The sequence below is a fragment of the Molothrus aeneus genome, chromosome 7 (assembly GCF_037042795.1).
Source record: "Molothrus aeneus isolate 106 chromosome 7, BPBGC_Maene_1.0, whole genome shotgun sequence".
Lineage (NCBI taxonomy): Eukaryota > Metazoa > Chordata > Aves > Passeriformes > Icteridae > Molothrus > Molothrus aeneus.
This window is the reverse complement of record NC_089652.1, coordinates 35,923,645-35,944,971: the sequence shown is the minus strand read 5'-3', so window position 1 is coordinate 35,944,971 and position 21,327 is coordinate 35,923,645.

Here is a 21,327-nt window from a genome sequence, read left to right as displayed (position 1 = left end):
GAGAAGCTGTGGCTGCCTGGAAGTGTCCAAGGCCAGGTTGGACAAGGCTTGGAGCAGCCTGGTTTCACACCCTGTGTGTCCCTGACCCTGACAGGGCCTGGAACTCGGACACAATGATCAGCCTGTCCAGTGGGGAGGCAGAAAAAGATTTTGGTCTGGGGGGGTTGTGTAGCAGGACTACTTAGGGCTTCTTGCTCCTGAAACTGCTGGTGAAATTGAGGAGCCCTTCCACCAAATCTGAGAAAATGAAACTGTAGATAATGACACCTTGGCTCGCAAGGAAAGAAGGAAGGCATCTGAACTTAATCACTGAATGCTTGGGGTGTGCTTTTTTTTAAGTTCAACACCTGCTGCTGCACAGAAATATAGTTTTGCTTGTTGAACAGAGTTTACTCTACAAAATGCTTGGCAGGGCAGAGATTTTTTTCATTTATACTCATTTCTGTCACATGTAACCATCTCAAAGGCTTTTACAACCTAATGGATTCTGTGGTTTTATGTCCTGTTGTACTCGAGTGGGTCTGCAAGTGGCACAGTTCAGTCTTTTCTGGCTTCCTCAAGTGAAACAGACACACAGAAAGCTCTGAAAGTGTTTTTCTCTGGAGCAATCATTGCATCAACCAAGGGAAGTCAATCTCCAACACACAAAACAACCCCGGTGCCCCTCCCTCCCCCAGGACCTATTCCTCAATTTCTAACTTTGTGTAAAGTTGAAATACTTACTTGGCCTGCTGTAAGCTTTGCAAGAATCAAGCCCAACATCCCTCATCATGATTTATTTGTGTCTGGGGTGGAAATCTTTCCCAGCTAAGATCAGTCTGGGCATCATGGACTCAAAGTGAAGCAAGCAGAATACATATGGATCAAATACATCCCATAATAACCCGTGCTGGCATCACACAATTACTGACAATTTACAGTTACAGTGCATTTGCACAGTGCTTTGTGCTGTGATTATCCCATGGAAATTTGTGATAGCTATCACTAAAGCTTACATTGAAACTTTTTTATCTTTTTTAGGCACGAGAACAAGATAAGCTGTTGGAGAATTTTACAGGTGTTAGGAAAACTGGTTAAGGAATTATCCTTGATAAATTATGACTCGTGTTATTCCCCACCCTTTTCCTCTGTGTAGGAGCATTTTGCTGGTACCTTTTGATAAGAATTTACAGGTAATTAGCAATCTGTGACTCCTTACTCTTTTCCCTTTAACTCTAAAAATATGCACATTTAGGAATTTTTATTTATTTGCATTATTTGATACCTGGAACTTTATGAAAATCTGTCTTGGGATTGAAACCTCTGACTCAAACTCGAAGCAGAATTTCTTATGCTTCTGGATAAATCACTTCTTGTGATGTTGCTTAATTTTCTCCTTGCTCCACCCAGATTATCTAAAAATATGAAAAAAACTTTGAGGTGGTGTGTTTCCCCTTCCATACAAGTGATGGAGCAGAAACTTGCAGAGAAAATGGAGTCATGAAACCTCAGACAAATGCAAGTTAAAATAAATGACCAAAAAAGAAGTGAGGTGTGAAGTAGGTAAATTTTTAGTAGCTCTGAAATGCAGATCCCTGGTACATTCATCGCAGATGACATGATTCATATAGTTTTATTGCATACAAAGTTTATTTTGCAAATTATGGATCCTTTGATGGCCCTGCAATGGGTGCTTTAGGAATCCTGGAGATGCTGGATGGATGCAAATAAACCAAGCAGTGAATGGCAATACCAGAACAATACACTGAAGGGTTTTATGTTGGTCAGGGACTAAATTTTATCCTTCATTTTAGAAAGAGATATTTATTACAAGAAGGTCTTCCTGATGATTTTTTTCATGGTGTGCAATGGAGCATTATTTAATTAAATACCATATAAGCTGGACAAGGAGAAAGTTCAGCAGGGCAAATGCACTTGGGATGCTTTATAATTTGTTCCTTAACTATGAGTGTACCCAGTATGGCATGTTTCCCAAATGAGGAATCACTGGCCCTGGATGCATGAGGAAATAGGATTTCAGGCAATCCATGGGTCCAAATAAAAGGGGACCTAAATCTTCATCAAGGTTCCTCCTTCCTTAGAAATACAAGAAGGCTGAGAGGTTTTTCTTCAGGGGAAATGAGATGAGCCCACAGTGAGTGAGTGACACAACCTTGAGTCTGGGGACATCAGGATTGTTTGGGGAAGGGATGGAGGTGATTAGAGGAGTAGCCAAAATTCCTTTTAACCACAAAACTGGGCTAAAATTTAGGTGGTGATGCTCATTTATCTAGAGATTCCAATAAAATGTGTCCAGTTTTCTTTACTTTAGCTCTGGCAGTGTGGATTTGGCCATTTAACCTCCAGTCTTTACCTTCGGTGGAGGATGTTAGCAATGACTTCTGTGACAACATCACTGAAACAATCACCAATCTGTTGCCTCTCAAGAAAACCATCAAAACACAAATGAACCCAAATCCCTTCCCATTACAAAAAGTGAAAGCCCGATATGCTCACAAATGCTGCTGGAGTGGTTGGATGCTCATCTGAAACATCAGTGAGAGTGATGGTAACCAAAATCTGTAGTGAAACCCAGCGTGTGTTGTGGACAAATTAACTGCATCAATTAATATTAAAAACACAAGTTTGCATTTAAATTGGGAGCTGAGCAAAGGCTTGTCAGGGTTAAAGAGGTCAGAGAGCCTCTGGCTTGGGCAGTTTGATATCCAGGATGCTATGTGATGAAATTCCATGAGCTGAGTTTAATTTCAGGCATGGTTCTCTGTGAAAATGAAATCTTTACTTGGAGCACTTAGGGGGAGGTATTTTTCATGCTTGTTCATCCATATGTGTCTCATTTCATTCTGCATAAATTTGCAGAGTTTGACCACAGCCATGGGGTGCAGTGGAATCAGAGCACTGCTGATCACTTCAGTAGTCTGGTCAAAGTGCCTTTGATGCCTTTGTTGGAAGCTTTAGGGGTATTAACACCTCCTAGAATCAAAAAGAGAGGGGAACTGGTGAGGATAGAAATAGTGGGAAAATCAGGGGTGTGTCAGAAGACCAAGAGAACTTGAATTGAAATCCTGGTACAAACCCCTTAACTGCCCGGGTTAGAATTTTTTTATTTAGGGAATTATTTAATAAAACCACTTTTCTTAGAAAAATTATAACTTCTTTCACCTGAACAACTTATTGAAGCTCCATTTTACTCCTTGCATACATGCAGAATCAAATCTTGCTTTCCCACTGATTGAACACCCCTCCATCACTTTCTCATGCCCTTCTCACACCCCCTGAACTTGCCCAACATCTCTGGGACATTCCCATCCATTTCAGAAGATCCTGCCCCTGTACCCAGAAAAGAGTTTCATTCTTAAAAATCAAACCCTTGAAACCAAGGGTTTCATATCAACAAACAGGGAAACAGAGCAGAGAACAATGCAAGTCCTAGAAATCAGGGTTGTGGTCGTCAGCAGTTTTTGGCAGTGGTAGAAGTTTTGCTGAACCACTGAAAGGAACTAACACTCACAAGAGGAAGATGAGCAGAAAAATGTATCACAGTAATCAAATCTGATTGCAATGAGAGCATTAAGAAGAATCTCTGAGTCAGTTAAGCAAGAAAATGTCTTTTTTTTTTTCTGGAAACACTTTCGATGGGGAAATACTGAAAGTGCTAACAGTGTGCTCAGATGTGAAAAGCCTACAGTCAAAAATGAGCCAGGTTTGCTGAAATATCCCAAAAGCAGGATACCTGTGGTTTCAACACAAAGAAGTGTTTCCCCCTGTCAAAAAATAGATTTTTATGTTCTGTAAACCACTCCATTGTTTTTTGGATTTGATCAGACCCTAAGAAGAATTTTTTGAGTCTAAATTGGAAAAAATCAAAAGTAGAAGATGGGCATAGCAGAATTTGAAGGAAAATTATAAATAGATCACATGTTCAGTGAAGAAAACACCCTCCTTAATGGTACACAGCATTTAATGGATACTGGTGGAAGTGGAACTGGAATAAAGCCCAGCAGAGTAACACACACAGGGTTTCTGTGTGGCTGGAGGTATGGGAAAGGAACAAACAAAATCCTGGCGCCAGCCAGGACAGAAACTGAGCGCTTAGCCCAGCACAGGACATTAGACAGCCCAATAAAACTCCATGGTTCACAGGGCTGAAGGCAGCTGCAGTCTCTAATAACATGAGTACAGTCAAGGACCCTGCACCAGAGTTAATAAGCAGATCATTACAGCCTCTGACCAAGGCAGTCTCCACACTGACCTAATCGAAATCCAGAATGAGCATTATCCTAACGTGCATGATGAACCAATTAGCCCAGAGCTGGGTTGCTTCCACCTGCTCTAGTATCTCAATTTAGAATGGCAAATTAAAACCAAAAAGAGATGGGAGAAGATGTCAGAGGTTGTTTGATGTGGGAAGATGGCACAGGCTGTAAGAGAACTGGGTTCCTCTGAGGCTGCAGCTCAGCGCTGCCAAGCAGGCCAGGATTTTATGGATCTCCCTGCTCCCATTGAGATGGGATGGCCAGCCCCCAAAATAAAAGATGACTCATCAGGGTTTTTTGCTGGCTCCAGAGATGTGAATTAACGACTGTGATGCCTGAAGGTTCTGCTCTGTGGATCTCTAAATTTTCCTCCTTCCTGAGGATGCTTTCTATCTCCCTGCCCTTTTTTGGGAATTGTTGTGACCATCCAGGTCAGAAAAAAATTCACAAATCTTGGTCACTGCGCACCAAGGGTCTCACAGGGGAAGTGGGAGGCTGCCTGTGCCTCTGGATACCCTTTGGGCAGGGGCAGCATTTGAATCTCTCCTCCTGGAGCACCTGTGTGTTTTGTTCTTTGAATCTCTCCTCCTGGAGCACCTGTGTGTTTTGTTCTTTGAATCTCTCCTCCTGGAGCACCTGTGTGTTTTGTTCTTTGAATCTCTCCTCCTGGAGCACCTGTGTGTTTTGTTCTTTGACTCTCTCCTCCTGGAGCACCTGTGTGTTTTGTTCTTTGACTCTCTCCTCCTGGGGCACCTGTGTGTTTTGTTCTTTGACTCTCTCCTCCTGGGGCACCTGTGTGTTTTGTTCTCGTGTTCAGTTAGAGAAGACATTGTGAATAATCTGGAAAACCAGGTTTGCTCTCCTGACTCATGGTCCTGGCCACTCTGGGGTGTGGTTTCATTGAAAGGAATGTGTCATTAGTCAATGCATCCTCTAAGGACAATGAGATGGAAAAGTGGAAAAATGTTGTGCGTAGATTTACCATGCAAAGAATTTAAGAGTTGCTCTTTGCTATTTGCAAATGCACTTTGATCCTTTCTTCTGTGTGAGGATCCACCCAGAGCACCAGAGCTGTGTTAACAGAGGTTTGAAGAGTCCAGAGATGGGCGATTGGCACAACCCCCATGTGCAGACAGATTTTTGGGGTCATGGCAGCTCAGAGCAGAAAGTAAATACACAGGAATGTGGCAGAAGTAGACCCAAGCATAACACAGGTGATACTTCTTATTTTGTTTTAGGAAAATTGGTAAAAGGAAAAATAATCCACAGTCTACAACTGGCCTGGAAAATGCAGCTACCAGATGATATTTTCAATACCAAAATTAACTACAAAGTGTAATATTTATGGATGTATTGTTTTAGTGCCATTCGGTAAAGGTGAATTTTTTGCCTTTTTTTTAGAGTTATTTGTTGTCTTTCCTTTCAGAGTAACCACACCATTTGCCTGTTCTGCACTCTGGGTTAGTAGGTTTTGTTTCTGATCTGCCATCTTCCTCTAGTTCTGGTTGGATATTCATTTTTTAAACCTTGTATTCCAGCCTTTAAGGATTTGTGCCAAGTGCATGAGTTCCTGTGGAGCAGAATCCAGATTAATGTGTCCCAGCTCACCTCACAGCAAAGTTTTTGTCACCTGTGGGTGCATGTGCTTGATATTCAGGAAGAATGAGTGATCTACTGGTAGATTATTATATATATTTTACATCACGCTGATTTTGCAAAGCTCAGGGTTTTGTTGTTTGTAGCTTTTACAGTCAGCTGGGGAAAAGAAAGGGAGGAATGGCGGCAAAGAAAGATATTAATCCTCAAAATCTCATTCTTTGGATGTTGCTCTGTAATCAAAGGGCAGGCATTCCCTGCTCTGCAGACTGCCCACACCAGTGGCCTCTTGCATCAGGCAATGCTGCTGACTCTGGTGATTTACTGAGACTCTCATGACTCTGCACGTTTGTTCCTTTGTGGTTTTGGAGGAGGCTTTGAGAACAGAGTCTGCGAGATTAAACAAGAAGGAAAATTAAAATCTGTAATGCATCACTTTGGAGGTCCCCGCGCTCTGCAGGGTGGGTTTGGGGTGGGAGGGGATCCTGAGCCCTGGTGACACTCCCAGCACTGAGCCCCAAGTGCAGATGGAGCCACGTGGCCACCGTTGCTTGGGAGTGTGACAAAGGACACGAGCACCAGGATGGCCGTGGAGGCTGACGTGTGAAATAGGTGGTGAGGAACAGGGAGCACAAAGAAAGACTCCAAGCCCCCGAGTACACATACATATCCTAGAGTCCTGGCTTTAGCTGGGAAATGGGAAAGGTTTTAATTTAAAATTTGATTTAAGGGAGAGAGACTTTTTCATTAGCGTAGCAGTTACTCACTCAGTTGGGAGCTATTGGAAGAAATTAAAGTACATTTGGCAATCTATATGCTTCAAGCAGGAATGGGATCTATCTGTCTATTTATCCACCTTTCTGCCTAATCACATAAATTCCATGATATCCAGGGTTACATTTTCCCTTTTCTCAACGGCTGCAAAATCTGCCTGCCTGAAACCCCACTGAAAGGAGAAAGTTAATATCAATGTCAACCACTCTCTTAAGTTTTTTGTATTACTGTTTCTTTCTGCTGTTAAGGGATGGGTTTTCTCTCCATCAGCTGAAAAGCCACAGTTGCAAACATTTTGTTATTGGCTTTTTTTTTTTTATTTTCAATGACTTTTTTCAGGGAGGAGAAAAAAAAAAAAGGAAAGCAGGCAAAAGAAAAGAAATGCAAGTAAAAAAATCTAACACAAAATCAGAGGAGAGTGGTTTGGGGAAGTGTGTGCTGTGTTCATAGCCCTGTTTTAATATGCAGTTACCTCCTTTCTCATGGAGCTTAGCATAAAGTTTTGTGAGTTGTGGGGCTTTTTTTTTTTCCTCTTTTGTCAAAAAAAATTATGAAAGTGTCGCTTTTCCTTTGCGGTTAATTCAGGAGAGATCCTCAATTCGAGCAGGGCACATTTTCATGCAAATACAGCAGCACAGTTTCCAGCCCCCTAATAGCTTCTTACAAATGATGTGCCATTACAACGAGGTTTATTTAAACAAATTTAATACATCTTTAATCAAGCTGGAGAGCATTTTCAAAGGTCACGCTCCAAATCAGGATCACTGTTCAGAGCTTATCAAAGTATTAGCTTAAGGGGGAGGGAGAATTATTTCTTGGACAAGTAATTTTAGGCAAATCTTTATTTACATTTTTATTCAGTTATTAAATTTTATTCCTTTCCCTCCTCCTCCTAGTCTCCATTTATGAACCTATAAGAAAGTCTGTAAATGGAGCCATAAGCATATCACAGCAGTTACTATTTCCAGGGGCTATTCCTTTGAATCAACTGGGCCCATAAAAGCAAGGATGAAGTCACTTTTTTTTTTTTAAACACAAGCTCTGTGTATCCATTTCATACAACGAGCTCTCGCCCGAGGTTCTGATATTAGGATAAATACATTGGATAGATTTTAAATTAACAAAATAAGTTAAAAACAATTTTGAGCGTAATGGGTATTTAAAGGTGCTCGCCTGCTCCTGCTGCAAGAGGATAATTGTTGATGTCAAGTCATTAGGATTAATGGGGGCTGCACTAATGGAGCCCAGGAATCCACCCCAGCTCACACCTCTGGTGTCATTCACTGGGTATTTATCTGTAAATAGGTCACAGAGGGTTTAACTGGCGCAGAACCAGTTGTCCCTGCCCAGGGTGTCTCTGGTGAACACAAAACTCAGTCCTTTGGCCTCAGCTTTACAGGAGGAGCCAAAAAGGAACCAGGGTTAAAGGGGGAGTGAGCCCTTGAAGTGCACAGACAGAAACACCCCCAGGATTTTAATGCTCATTCCACCCAGGAGCCCTTTTCATTACAGGGAGGTGAGACTGGACATCTGTGCAGGTCATGCAAAGAGCTTGTGCAGGCTCTGTTAATTCTCTTTTTAGGGCTCACCTTGCAGCCAGGATTTGGGATAGGGTTCAAAAGGAGTTGTGCTGAAATACATACCCAGGCAGTCCTGGAAAACAGATTTTTGCAGGACTAAATACTGCTCTGTGCCCAAACCTTCAAAAAAACCTTTGCATTTAGTACCCATATCATCCACATGGCAAAATAAATAAATGTACTCACATCACCCATTTTTTTTAATGTGGTTATATTTTTAATTTGAAATATTTAATATTCACAGAATAATTTATCCAGCAAAACTATTTTTTTTCCAACTTCCAAATGACATTTTTCTTTAGTGGTTGTGGATTTTTATTTATTTGTCTTTTAGTAATCATAATGATTTTTTAACAATGCTTTTCATGTTTGACATCCACACTTTGCTGTTGGTGACATAAAAGACAGGATACTGTTTCCTTTCAATGCTCAGAAGGGTCTTTTAAGAGGGAGGAGGACTTGAAGAAACTTTGAACTTCTGAGCAAGTTTATAGAACAACACCAGATCAGTAGAATTAGGAAGCATCAAAGGACATTTAAGTGCCTGAAAGGTCTGGACTTCTCCTTTCTCTGTTGTCCATGGGACAGTGGATTCAAATCCCTTGGTGTCTGAGACACTTTATCTTTCCTTTTTCCACCTGGATAAAGAGAGAAAAGAAGCAAAAGAAGAGGGGGATAATTAATGAAATATAAAAACTATGCACAGGCTTTGTGCTCAGTTTTATCACAGTCATGTTGCATGTTTGGCTGTTTGGGCAGAAAAAGTTAATAAAGTTTGGTAAACCTTAGAATATATTAAATAAGACAGAAAAAAAGAAAAAGTTAAGGAGTAAAGGTTGAGGGAAAATAGCTGCAGAAGGTATAATTTTGGGGCTGGACAGGAAGAAGTGAGCACACAAGGCCTTCTGACCATTTTGCCAATCCCAATAAGTGGGTATTGCACTGAAGGTGCTGCATTTTCATTTCACTAAATGAAATTCTGTTGGGTGTATTTGCAGCAGCACATCTCCACTCTGATCAGCAACTGATACAGGAATAGTCCAAAACTCCTGTAGCTTTCCTTTTCCTTGGATTGGTGTTGGTGGTGATCCATTTGTCTGCAGGGACACTGAGATTCCAAATTCACTGGCAATAATTATCCCTACCAGCTCATTCATCTGTTTCTTTCTCCTAACATTCAGAAATTTTAAAGAATTTCAGTATGAACACTCTTCCATGACTCTTTCTGAATTACAGGACTGGCATGTGGTTTGCTTTCATTGCATATTTGTGTTATGCCAGTTTTAGTTCCTTTTTTTTTTTTGTTTTGTTGCATGTTTGTTATTTGGAAATTTGTTCTCAGGAATATTTTGTTTTACCATAGTGGGTTGTTTGACCTCTTTTGGTTCCCAGTTCACAGCAGGGAGGTGGCACTTGTGCTCATAGCAAGGATTTCATTCCCCTGGTTTGTAAGGCAGTGGCTCTTCCCAGTGTAGACATTAAAATATTTCTGCTGCAAATGTTAATGTGGATGAAGCTCTTGCCACCATTTGAAAAATATGAGGATAAAATATCAACATAAGTTGGAAGTGAAGAAACTTTAATTCTAACCTCATCCTTAAGGATCTACAGAAAAGAGGTAGTGATCAAACCCCAAATTGAACATATAAAAATAAATAATAGCAAACAAACCCAAACTATGATGCCAGCTTGCTCCAAGTTCATAATGGATTTATGCAGTAGAAATGTGCTAAAAACTGGAAATATTCAGTCTGAAGGTGCTTACTGGTGTGTAGTTTACAGTTAAATTATATTTTTGAAAGGAAATAGATTTGAAGTTATATGGAATATTCTCTTTTGAAGTTGTCTGAATTAAATGGAGTATTCAAACCATCTAATTCTGTTCTCAGATTTTGTGTTCAAGAAATTGTGTCCAGCTTAGGGTAGAGGGGTTTTTTTTCAGAGCTCAAGATTTCAGGGTGAGATGAAAAATCTTCTCATCCTTCCCATTTTATTTTGCTCCTTCTATGCTATTAGAAATACCTAAACACAACAAATTTATTCAGCTAAAGGTAACTATCAGCTGGTGCACTTTCTGCTCATCTCCAACTCTTTAACGCTGCAGAAAGAACCTTCTTGTCACTGACACATTTTATGAAAAATCCTTTCCTTAGGATCTTTTCACCTGAGAAGCTGAGAGGCCTCAGGGACAAAATGTAACCAATGGTTATCTGCTGCTGTGGAATGCAACAGGTGCATCTGGGATTGGGCTCACATGGTTGTTTCTAATTAACGGCCAATCACAGCCCAGCTGGCTCAGACTCTGTCTGTGACACAGCCTTTGTTATTCATTCTTTCCTTTTCTATTCTTAGCTAGCCTTCTGATGAAATCCATCCTTCTATTCTTTTAGTATAGTTTTAATATAATATATATCATAAAATAATAAATCATCCTTCTGAAACATGGAGTCAGATCCTCGCCTCTTCCCTCATCCTAAGACCCCTGTGATCACCGTCACACCTTCTAATACTTTTTTCTGCTTTTTGCATTGACAACATTGGAATGGAGTGATTTGGGTCTGAAGGAAGGAAATTTAATGGCTGGAATGGCATTGTGGGCACTCCCTTGATGTGTTGGAATCACATTTTCCAGTGGGCTCAGCGAGCCCCACAACACTGCTCAAATTCCCATTTAATTTTTTTTTTTATGCTATGTGACAAAACTTGATGCAAATTAACAGAGTCCCCTCTTGATATTCTGTTGAATAAGTAGTGGGCTGAGCAGAACAACAAACAGCACGGGGCTGTTGACACTGTAAACCCTAAGGGTTCCTTCTGAGAGAGGCTGAGTCGGAGCAGAGTAAATAAATAGGTCAGCAGCTCTGCAAACGGCATCCAGACCCTTCCAGGACTGCCTGACCCATCAGGCAGTCAATAATTTTGGCCAGATAGTGCCTTAACATGCTCTGGTAGAGCCAAGAAGAGTCTTTCTCTGGAAATAGCCACAACAGCAGAAGTGTAATCGGCCCATTTGTGCTCCAAGGGTCGTGCTCTGTCATGTTCTGTGATAAATGCTGAACACGTTTACTGCAATGCTGTCATTTATTCCTTGTAATCACCCAAGGAGGTGATGGTTATTATTAACTGAAAGCATCCAGTATCATAGTGGAGGATTTGTCCGACATCTAAAAAAGTGCAAAAGGGGAAAAGTGAAAAACAAAAAATTAAAAAATAAAGTAGGCGCTCTTTGCAGTTGTGTTGTCAAATTTACACAGTTGAAAAGTTGGAAATTTAAAGAATGGAAATTAATTTGTCAGTGCCAAGCAAGGCACATGGCACACAACACAAAAAACAAAATAGATGTCTAACCAGAAAGAAAGCAACAGGAAATGAAAGTGCCGGATAAGATTGGAATGTATACATTTTGATCAATGTACCAAGCATGTGATATCCAAAAAATAACGTTGATCTGGTAAAAACAAGCAAAACCACCTCTGTAATATGATATTGATCTTGTGACAACTTTTTTTTTATATTATTAGTGACTTCATATCTCTTTTTTTATGAAGTTCAAGTTTATAGCCTGTGCTATAATGAAAATTTCAGGACTTTCACCTAGTTTTCCTATACTTTATTGGGAGAAGGCTGCAATTATTTTCCTCTTTCAGCACGTACTTCCAGGAAAGACAGAGAGAGATGGGAATGTAGAAATGAGTTTTAGCATGTGAAAATCAAGACTATATGGCATTATAACCCCAACCAACCAAGCAAACAGTGTTTTTCATGGTTACAATATTCAGGAATAGTACATGTTCTTTGGGTGTTTTGCCTGGAAGGTCAGAGGGTTGCTTTGGATGAATTCTGGATTTTTTATGGAGCAGGACTGATGTCCTGCTGTTGGGATGCCCATAGACCACATGGGTGCACAAAGTGTTTCACAACTTGCAGGCTGCAATTCCTCTCTAATTTATGGCTTTGGGTCCTGTTCTGAATTCCCACAGTACTTTATTGAGAACTTATGATCATGTTCACCATACGTATGGGTGTATATATTGAAATATTTCTGCTGCAGATATCAATGAAGCTCTAGTCATCATTTGCAAAATATGAGGAAGATAAAGTACACAACTGTCTTTCAAAAAAGAAAATTTTTGCTTTTCTCCACATCTCTTCCTCTTCCTTGAAGGACAGAAACCAGCGTGGGTATCTGTCCACTGATAGTGATTATATAAAAGAAGTATTTTTTGTCTGATATATTGGGATCCTACAGAGGAGTGTTAGTCCAAATTAAGTGCAGTCTTTTTTTTCTGTAACTTCACTATTATTCTTGGGCCTTTTTTTCCTGGCCCAAGCCCAATTCTAAAGTAACCCAGAGTATCCATGTTTTCTGTGCCAGCACCAAGATCCAGCCTCCACACTTAACCTAAGTTGTACTCATTTTCTCTCTATATAGTTACACTGTGATTTGGGAAAAAAAAAGTTGTGTTTTCCCTGAATTTTTCCTTGTAGAGATGCCTTACACTTCCTTACCATTTTAAATCTCTGGGGAGATTGTGTCAAAATTTATAAGTCCCCAAAGCTTAAATTACTCAGTGTCTAAAGTATTTTTTTTAGAAAGCTGAGGCTTGGTTTTTCTTTTCCCCTCCTCTCCATGAATCTTGAGTTGCTGGGTATTTTTTTATTTTAATTTCTAGTTTGAGAATGATAGGCCACTTGCCTGTCTAGTGATAAGCATTGCGTTTTCAAGCTTATGCCATGAATAATTAGTTCTTAAGAGCCTTTATTTTTCCCCTTGCAAATCTCTCAGCACTATTTTCTCTCCCACTTGCTCCTCCTAGTCAACATTTGTTCAGTGCCACTCTGCCAGCAGGACAGTGTGGGACCTTCTCCCAGCCTTCAGGTGGAAATCATTTCCTCGGTGGGGTTCTGAGGTCAAATGGGTGGGACAAAGAGAGGCACGAGAAGGAAGAAACACAGGTTGGAAGCAACCTGGTCTAGGGGAAGATGTCCATGGCAGGGAGTGAAATGAGATGAGTTTAAGGTCCCTTACAACTCAAATCATTCTGCAATTCTGTGAGTAAATAAATCCAGACCAAACTCTGTGTGTGTTGCATTGGCAGTGATCACAAAAAAAGAGATACTGACAAGTGCTTCAGTACTTGGTGTGCAGTCTGAAAGGAAATATTCTGAATTTACAGGCCAAAAAGGCTGTGTAGCAGTGCCAGCCTGAATGGGATGTGGGGAAGAAACGGCTCCACACTCACTCAGGTTGGCAGGGTAGGAGCTGTAGACACAGAGAAAGCAGAGCCAGGAGAGGAGATGATCAGTTCGTGTCCTCATGTCAGCACCAAAATGCTCTCAGGGGGGTGAGTGTGCTTGTGAGGAGCTCAGGATCCCACACTGGGGCAGAGGATGTCAGCGGGCACTAAGGAGCCACTCACAAAAGCTCAGGCACCAGTGATAAGGGAGGGAAATCTGCCCTGGAATGCCCAGGAGCTGGCTGGCTGCTGCCCTCAGATGTGGCACTCACATTCTCTGAAAAAAATCCCTTCACCCAGGATTTTCCTCCTGGGAAGCTGAGAAGCCTCAGAGAAAAGGGAAACAATTCTTATCTCATTTGCTTCTCCTGTGTTTTGCTCACACGTGGAATGTGTTTGGAGATTTTTTTACCCACAGGTGATTGTTTCATTGGTTTCATGTGAATTGTTTTGTCTTGTTGGCCAGTCAGTGCCGAGCTCTGGAAAGAGTCACAAGTTTTCATTATTAGCATTTTAGCATTTAGCAAGTGTCTTTTCTGTATTCTTCAGTATAGTATAATATTCTTTAATATAATATAGTATTATAAAGTAATAAATTAGCCTTCTGAGAACATGGAGTCAGATTCATCATTCCTGCCTTTGTCAGGACATTCCCAGCAAATACAATACTTAAGAATGAGTTGACAGAAGGAAAAATTCCCTTTGCTGTGAGCAGCCCCTCCCACCTGTGGTTCCTGGAGTGTCCCATGGACACAGGCAGGGATTGAAGAGACCTTGGGATGGCTCTGATGGAGGTGAAGGTGACTTCCCAGCTGAGGGAGTGTGAGCGGGACCTCAGAGGCAGGGAAATGAGGTGATACAGAGCAAGAGTAATTGTTTTGGAAAAAAAACCCTCATTCACTCCTGTTTTTCCTGTGGGGAGGTGGGAGGAGACAGCCCAGGAGGGAGGAGTGACCCATCTGCCATTTCCCCTCTCTGAGCTCCGTGACTCCCTCCCTTCCCTTTCTCCTCCAGGGAAAGCATCCCTGTCCTTCCTGCATGTGGAGAAACATCCCAGTTTCCCACATTTTAAATCAATCTCAGGTTTAAGTGAAGGTGCAGCCTTAAAAGTTATTCCAGCTCCACTGTTTCCCCTGATAAATTACATGAATAACATTTGAGACAATGCATTGTTAAATATTAATGTCTAGTACTATAGAACCAGAAAAAGCACAAGAACCCCTAGAAGAATAAATATATTTACCTAAATAAATTACTAAGACAAATATACTCCTATGTGCTCTGTACCAATAAACAGTAGGTATTCACTAAATTGTGGAATATAAATGGCTCATTTCCTCTAAATGTACACTGAAAGATCTATAACATGTTACACATTTCCTGTGCTTTGCATATATATTTCAATATTCATCATGAAAAGGCTTGCTTATGTGTCAATATACATTACTTTGCATGCATTAAGAAAATATTTTTTTAATTTTGCCATTACAGATGTGCTTTGCTGTGGGGGGGTGCTGGCGAAAGCAGAGGCTTTATTTCGTGATTAACCCTTTGGTGGCTCGTCCTGTTTTATCAACGTGACATTTGCACAAAATGAATTGCTTGCTTAGACACAGCTAACTAAATAAAAGCAGGCCAGAGCTGATAGTATGAAAAATGGATTTTCATTACTGTTTCATTGATTCTTGTAAATAAGGGCCTGAGGCCTGCTCCAAAAAGGCTGCAAACAGTAATAATTTAATCTGAGGTGACATAGACCAAAATGTATGTGGACAAAAATCATCCTTGAATATTAAACAACAGCCTCAAGACAGAGAAAAGTGTTGCAGGCGAATTTAAATGTATGCAGATCGGTGGGTAACATATTTAAAAACAGAAATTAAAGATTCCTGTCATAAATCACATTTGCTGCCATGGATATGCCTTGTTATGCTGGTGTTTAAGGAAACCTGAAAGGTTAAGGCAGTTGGTGCATTAAATCGTACAAGGATAATTAATACTTTTCTTGTGGCTATTTATAAGAAATGGAAAATATAGTTAGATCAGCTGTGGCACTGTAGTAATTTGAGGGGGAAGAAACGAAAGTATGAGTCAATAGTTTTAACTGGACAAATGTCAAAAGCTTAATGAAGCAATATCCTAATTTGGAGGCCTTTTAAAAGTTACAGGCGAAAAAATGAGACAAAGTAGTTTGTTCTCGTATTGCACATAAGATTTTTTTGCCTTTCAAACATTTAGAACCTGTTTAATAAAAATAATTGAGAATAATTTCCTTGACTCAAGTTTAAAAGAAAAAAACTGGAATCTGTTCCGTGGAAGCAAAGCGTAAATCAGGTCTTGACTCCAGGATTGAGAACTTTGTTTTTTCTTATACATCTTCTAATTAAAAAGACCACTATATTTCGCTATAAAATAGCCTGAAACTACATGTAAGAACATTATTTCACTTACAGTAGTTTGACTTATTACAGTAGCACCTAATGCTCAGGATGGCTCATAGCAAGACTAATGTAGAAAATAATTTTCCCCTTCAACCTGCTGAAGCATTAATCCTTTTTTTCTTTCCCTTTTTTTTTTTTTTTTTTTAACTTGAGGTTACATTCAAACAAACCCTTCCAACTACTGTAATTCCCCAGAGGAAAATACTCCTTCATCACTCATTGAGCTCAGGTTTATGATCAGCCTATTATTTAAAATTCTTATTTTTCTTTTCTTTCATGAATAAAACCAATAAACTTTAGTGGTATCAAACATTATTAAAGGGTCTCAGAGCAACAAGACAGAAGGTTTATATGACCACACTCTCTTAATATAAAGGAGTTGTATATTTTCAGATGTCACTGCCATTCATCTCTTCTTTCTTTCTCTCTCTCTCTGCCCCCCTTAAGCGAGGAATAAAGATCCTATTTAAAAAAAATCTCACCAGCCTGTAATAACTTTTCACCTGTTTCATGAAAAGTTAAACATTTGGAATGCAATTTGCCCCGCTGTTATTTTTATTCTGAATGAAAACAGGAAGTATTTATATCTTTCTTCAGAAGGGATTAAAAGAAAAGAAAGGCAAATAATCTAAGAAAATTATTTTCAATCTGAAAATGTTTTGCTGGGGGGGGGGGAAATTTGCTCATTGAATTTCTGATCTGTTTGGAGAACATTTAATCTATCATTGTACCAAAACCAGAAAAATTAGATTTTTGAAACTTTAATCTGGTTTTGATTTGCAAATATTCATAAAAATTGCTATGGCTCCATGCAGATCTTTGGAAACAAATATTAGTGATTTTTTTTTTTCACAGCTCTAGCTAGAACACGCTGTCTTTGGCAAGTTTCTGTTTGCAACAAACAAAATGTGATACTTTATAGGTTATAATATTCATCATTACCCTGATGTGTCATTGCTATGTGGTGTCACGCCCTGCTACTTTCTGGACAGTGTTTCCAATTTGATTATGACAAACCTTTCCTTAAAAACTTTACTTTAAAAAAAATTATAAGCGAGTCCCTTAATCTAAAATAAAGAAATTTTTCCCTTTGGAGAGTTGCATTGCAAGTAAAAGATGGGATGTGAAGTGCATTCAGCATGTTGACTTTCCAAGAATTAGCTGGAAAATAGTCCATGTTCAAAGAAAAAAAAAAAAGGTGTGAAATCAGAAAATTCAAAATCCAAACCTCGCAGCTTTATAAGGCTTCTGTTAAAATGGAGAGAAGGAAAAGTATTTCTTTGTAGTTTTCCTCAGATAACAATGTGTATTTAGTAAATGATAGCAGTGTTTTGTTGTTTTGATATAGAATATTTTCCTTCTGCAATGATATAAATGTCTGAATGTCAGAAGCTGAGCTGGTTATGAACTTTTCTGGTTAGTACATTTAAAAAAAGGGTATGGTATAATGATGTGTTAAATAAAACCACTTATATTTAGTGACACCCTCCCAATTCATGAGCCATATCTTCATAGCTGAACCATCTCCTACACTACAAGCAATCAACAATTGGTTCTGGAGGTTCGAGCCTTGCAGATATTTAATATTTTTATTTTTTTTAATAATAGAAAATTGCTTCACAGCCACTCTATCAATAAAAGCAGTCTGACTTTTTATCTCTGCTACAAAACACACTTTCCATACAATAACTATAAACTGTGGGCAAAGTTCTTCTGACAGTGGTATGTTCAACAGAAGGAAAATGTCTCAAACATTATATTTTGATCTGGATAAACAGGCAAACTGCAAAGAAAGATGTAAGGCTCACGCTCGCAGAGCAAACAATTTTTTTTTTTCCTCTTTTAAAATTTTTAAACTCGTAAATAAACAGCATAAAGTCACAGGATCCAAAAAGCCTGTAAATCTCAGTCTAGAATTTTAAAAAGTGGTTTGAACCCAACTGTGTTTATCTTCATTTTGCCTAGACATCTGCCAGTACTTTTTAGGCTGCTGCTGCTCGTTAGGCCTGAGCAAATAACTTGTAATTATTAATGTTTTCCTTGAATTTATACTACATTTTCTGTGTATGAAATATGTGAAGAAGATCATGACATTTTCAAATGTCTTTGTTATTGGAAGTTATTTATGAATTTTTCCATGGCATATTTTTCCCTGTGGGTGGTATTCACTCTTGTGCATGCACAAGGACTAAGCAGTACTTAGACCCCACTTAAATCTTCAAAATATGTCTTGTGCAGAGGATTGATTTTCATGCAGAGGGACTTGTATATTTGATCAGAGGGATATTCATTTTGCTATTCAAACAGATATTTCCAGGAGATAAGCTGAGATGCAGCAGCTCTGGATGCGCCGTCCGGCGGCTCTGGAGGAGCCACATGTAAATCAGGCTATTTCTATAAATAATGTACAGTTCTTAGAGGGAAAAACTTTAAAAATGCAGAGCAGCAAATTGTGCTGGTGTTGTTCTCGTGTAAGTTCATGGCAAACACAAAGCTCCCCACGAGCTCCAAGTTATTTTATATAATAAAAACTTTGAGTTATTTTATTAAATAGCTCCAAGTTTTTATTAAATAGCTCCAAGTTTTCTTCCTCCTTCAAGCCCAAACTGCAGTTTTTGCTGTGTCATGGGTGGTTGTTTTAGGAAGCCAATGCTGTAATCATTTTTTTTTTGTTGTTGAAATTAACATTCCTTTTCATTGTGTGGTTGGAAGACCTCCAGATCAATTGGGAGTCTACAACTTTTAGGCTCAGAAAATAACGAACCCAAATGGTGCTTTGGACATCTTTTATGAAGAGAAAAAAGGTGGGCTGTGTGTGAGTGGCACGGAGGGGCCCAGAGCACTGAAAAAAGAAAGCTCTTCGTGCCATAACCCTTTCCAAAGGCAGAAGTGATGGGGAGGAAGCACAGTGACATGGGACAACTGGGAACTCCAACTTCCACGTGTCAAATCCCCAAATCCCCCAGCAAAGGGACCATGGCTGCCAGAACCACTGGGTTCATTCAGGGGTGAAGGGGGTAAAGGGATGCTCAGAGCAGGGAAAATTGCTCTTGCCCCAAAGACTTGAGGTCAGGCATGACTTTGGCCATGCTCATTTCTCTCCCTGCTTAGGCTAACTCAGGCCTCAGCTTTTTCATGCCAAACACCAAGGCCTACACCTCTCCCTTTAATCCATTCTGGCAGTTTTTTCCTCTTATGGGAAGCTTTTTTAATTGGTTTCATCTTCCTCAAGCCAAATGTTGTGAGCTTTCTCTGCTCCCCTAAGCACCAGGGCTGTTGCTTCAATGTCCACTCCCATTAGATGACTCCCATTACCAGTTCCACCTCGAGCATGATTCATAAAGTTTAAAGCCAAAGGGAATGATTAGATCATCCAGTCTGACCTCCTGTATACCACAGGCCATTAAATTTCACCGAATTACCTCTGGATTGATCCCAATAAGTTTTGTTTTTCTGAAGAATATTTTGGAGAAATCACCCTATCGCTGTTTTGAGTGATCAGGCACTGGATTGTCCCTGTTTCCTCTCTGTGGATTATTCCTGTGGTGAATTACAGTTGATTGCAACAAAAGGGCCCAGAAAAAGCATTGAAACAGACTTTCTTAATTTGCAAAGATTAATTAGCATCCTCTACCTAATCTGTGGATGATAATCTGTTATAGTTTGTGTCCTGTTTCACTGAAGATCCATGGAGACATATGTTGTACAAAAACCAGTGGGATTTTTTTTTGGTCAGAAATGGCTCTTTTCCCCACAGTATTTCTAAATATTTTTTTTTCAAGAAATCCAGGAAAATGTGTCAGTTTTATCAGTATATTACAGATATGAGTGAGTGTATTTCTTCATTCCTGTGTAAGGTGTGATCCCACAAAGCCCAAAGTTGATCAGTAGCTTGTCTCCAGCAGTTTCAAGGAGAAGTGTAAGAACAGTCCAGGAAGAGAGAGAGACTCCCCTGGCACACCCTGCTGATGCTGTCAGGAAGGCAGAGGTGACACAGCTGTGGCCACATCATTGTGTTCTGTCTACTCCACTTCTTCTGTTCATTGCACAGACGCTGGTAATTAATCCCATTTAAAATCCTCACCTTCCCAGTGAGTTCCACAGCTCAGTTGTGCAATGTGTGTCTGAAACACTTGGTTTTGGTAGGTTGCAGCTCAGTACCTCTTGTCTGAGTGCTGCTGACTCCTTGTTTTAGTAGAGCTGGGTTTTTGATCTCTCTTTTGGTGCAACTTTTCTCAAATGTTTCCAGTGCTGACCTCTTTGGATCCTTTCTGTTTGAGAAGTGATGATCTCTGATTATCCTGATTTCTCTTTATTCCACGTTGGTGTCTGTTACGCATTTTTCCAGGTGAGGGTGATGAGAAAAATGAGAGCTCGATATCCAAGATATGGGAACACAGCAGATTTAAAAAGAAAAGTAATGAATTACCATAGAATTCCATGATCGTTTGGGTTGAAAGGAACTTGAAAAATCCTGTTCCACTGGAGGCAGGAACCTCCCACTGTCCCAGGCTGCTCCAAACCCTGTCCAGCCTGGCCTTGGGCACTGCCAGGGATCCAGGGGCAGCCACAGCTTCCCTGGGCACCTGTGCCCACCCTCACAGGGAAGAATTTCTTCCTAAGATCTCATCTAAACCTTCTCTCTGTAATGTCTGTGCCTCTTTTATATTTCTTTTCTACTAATTCCTATCCCCATTTCACCTTCAGGTGCACCTGATCATTGTGACACCACCTATTTGCCACCTGTGAGTGATTTAGTGACTCCAAATCTTTTAATTTAAAGTCTGATATTAACTAAATGCATCTTATCATTTAGAAGAAATATTTGTATATGTCTTACATTGTTTCACGCATGAAGTAAACTAATAGGTATTTGTTCAAATTAAGTTATCTTGAGGATGCCTTTGGCCCTGATGTGATCTGGTTGCTCACTATTCTTTTAGTCAAGCAAAAATTTTCCCTATCCTGCTTTTCGTCCAAAGAGGGCTGCAATAGATGACCAAAAAATTCTCTTTAACCATTACTTTTACAATTGCCACTGTGCTTGAAATGAAGCACTTGGGTACTCAAGGCTCATATACTCACATTCCAAATAAAAACCCCAGAACAAAGCTAGAAAAGCAGTTAATTCTCATCTGTAAATAGCCCAGTTAGCTCTGGGAAGCAGTGGAATACATTGGTTTTTACACAGGAAGCAGGAGCTCGTTACACATTGGTCCCCACCCCTCTTTCTAGACCCATGTGGAAATACATGTGTTAAATAACCCACCAGTTCAGCAACATACTCTATTTATATTTTATATAAAATAATAATCTGGGCCATGGTACTTTGAGTGGTTCACAGAAGCACAAGAAGTCATTAACCTAATCCACAACATAACATGATGTAAATCATATAAGATGTCATGCATTTTTAGAGGAAGTATTATTTTGAGTGAATACA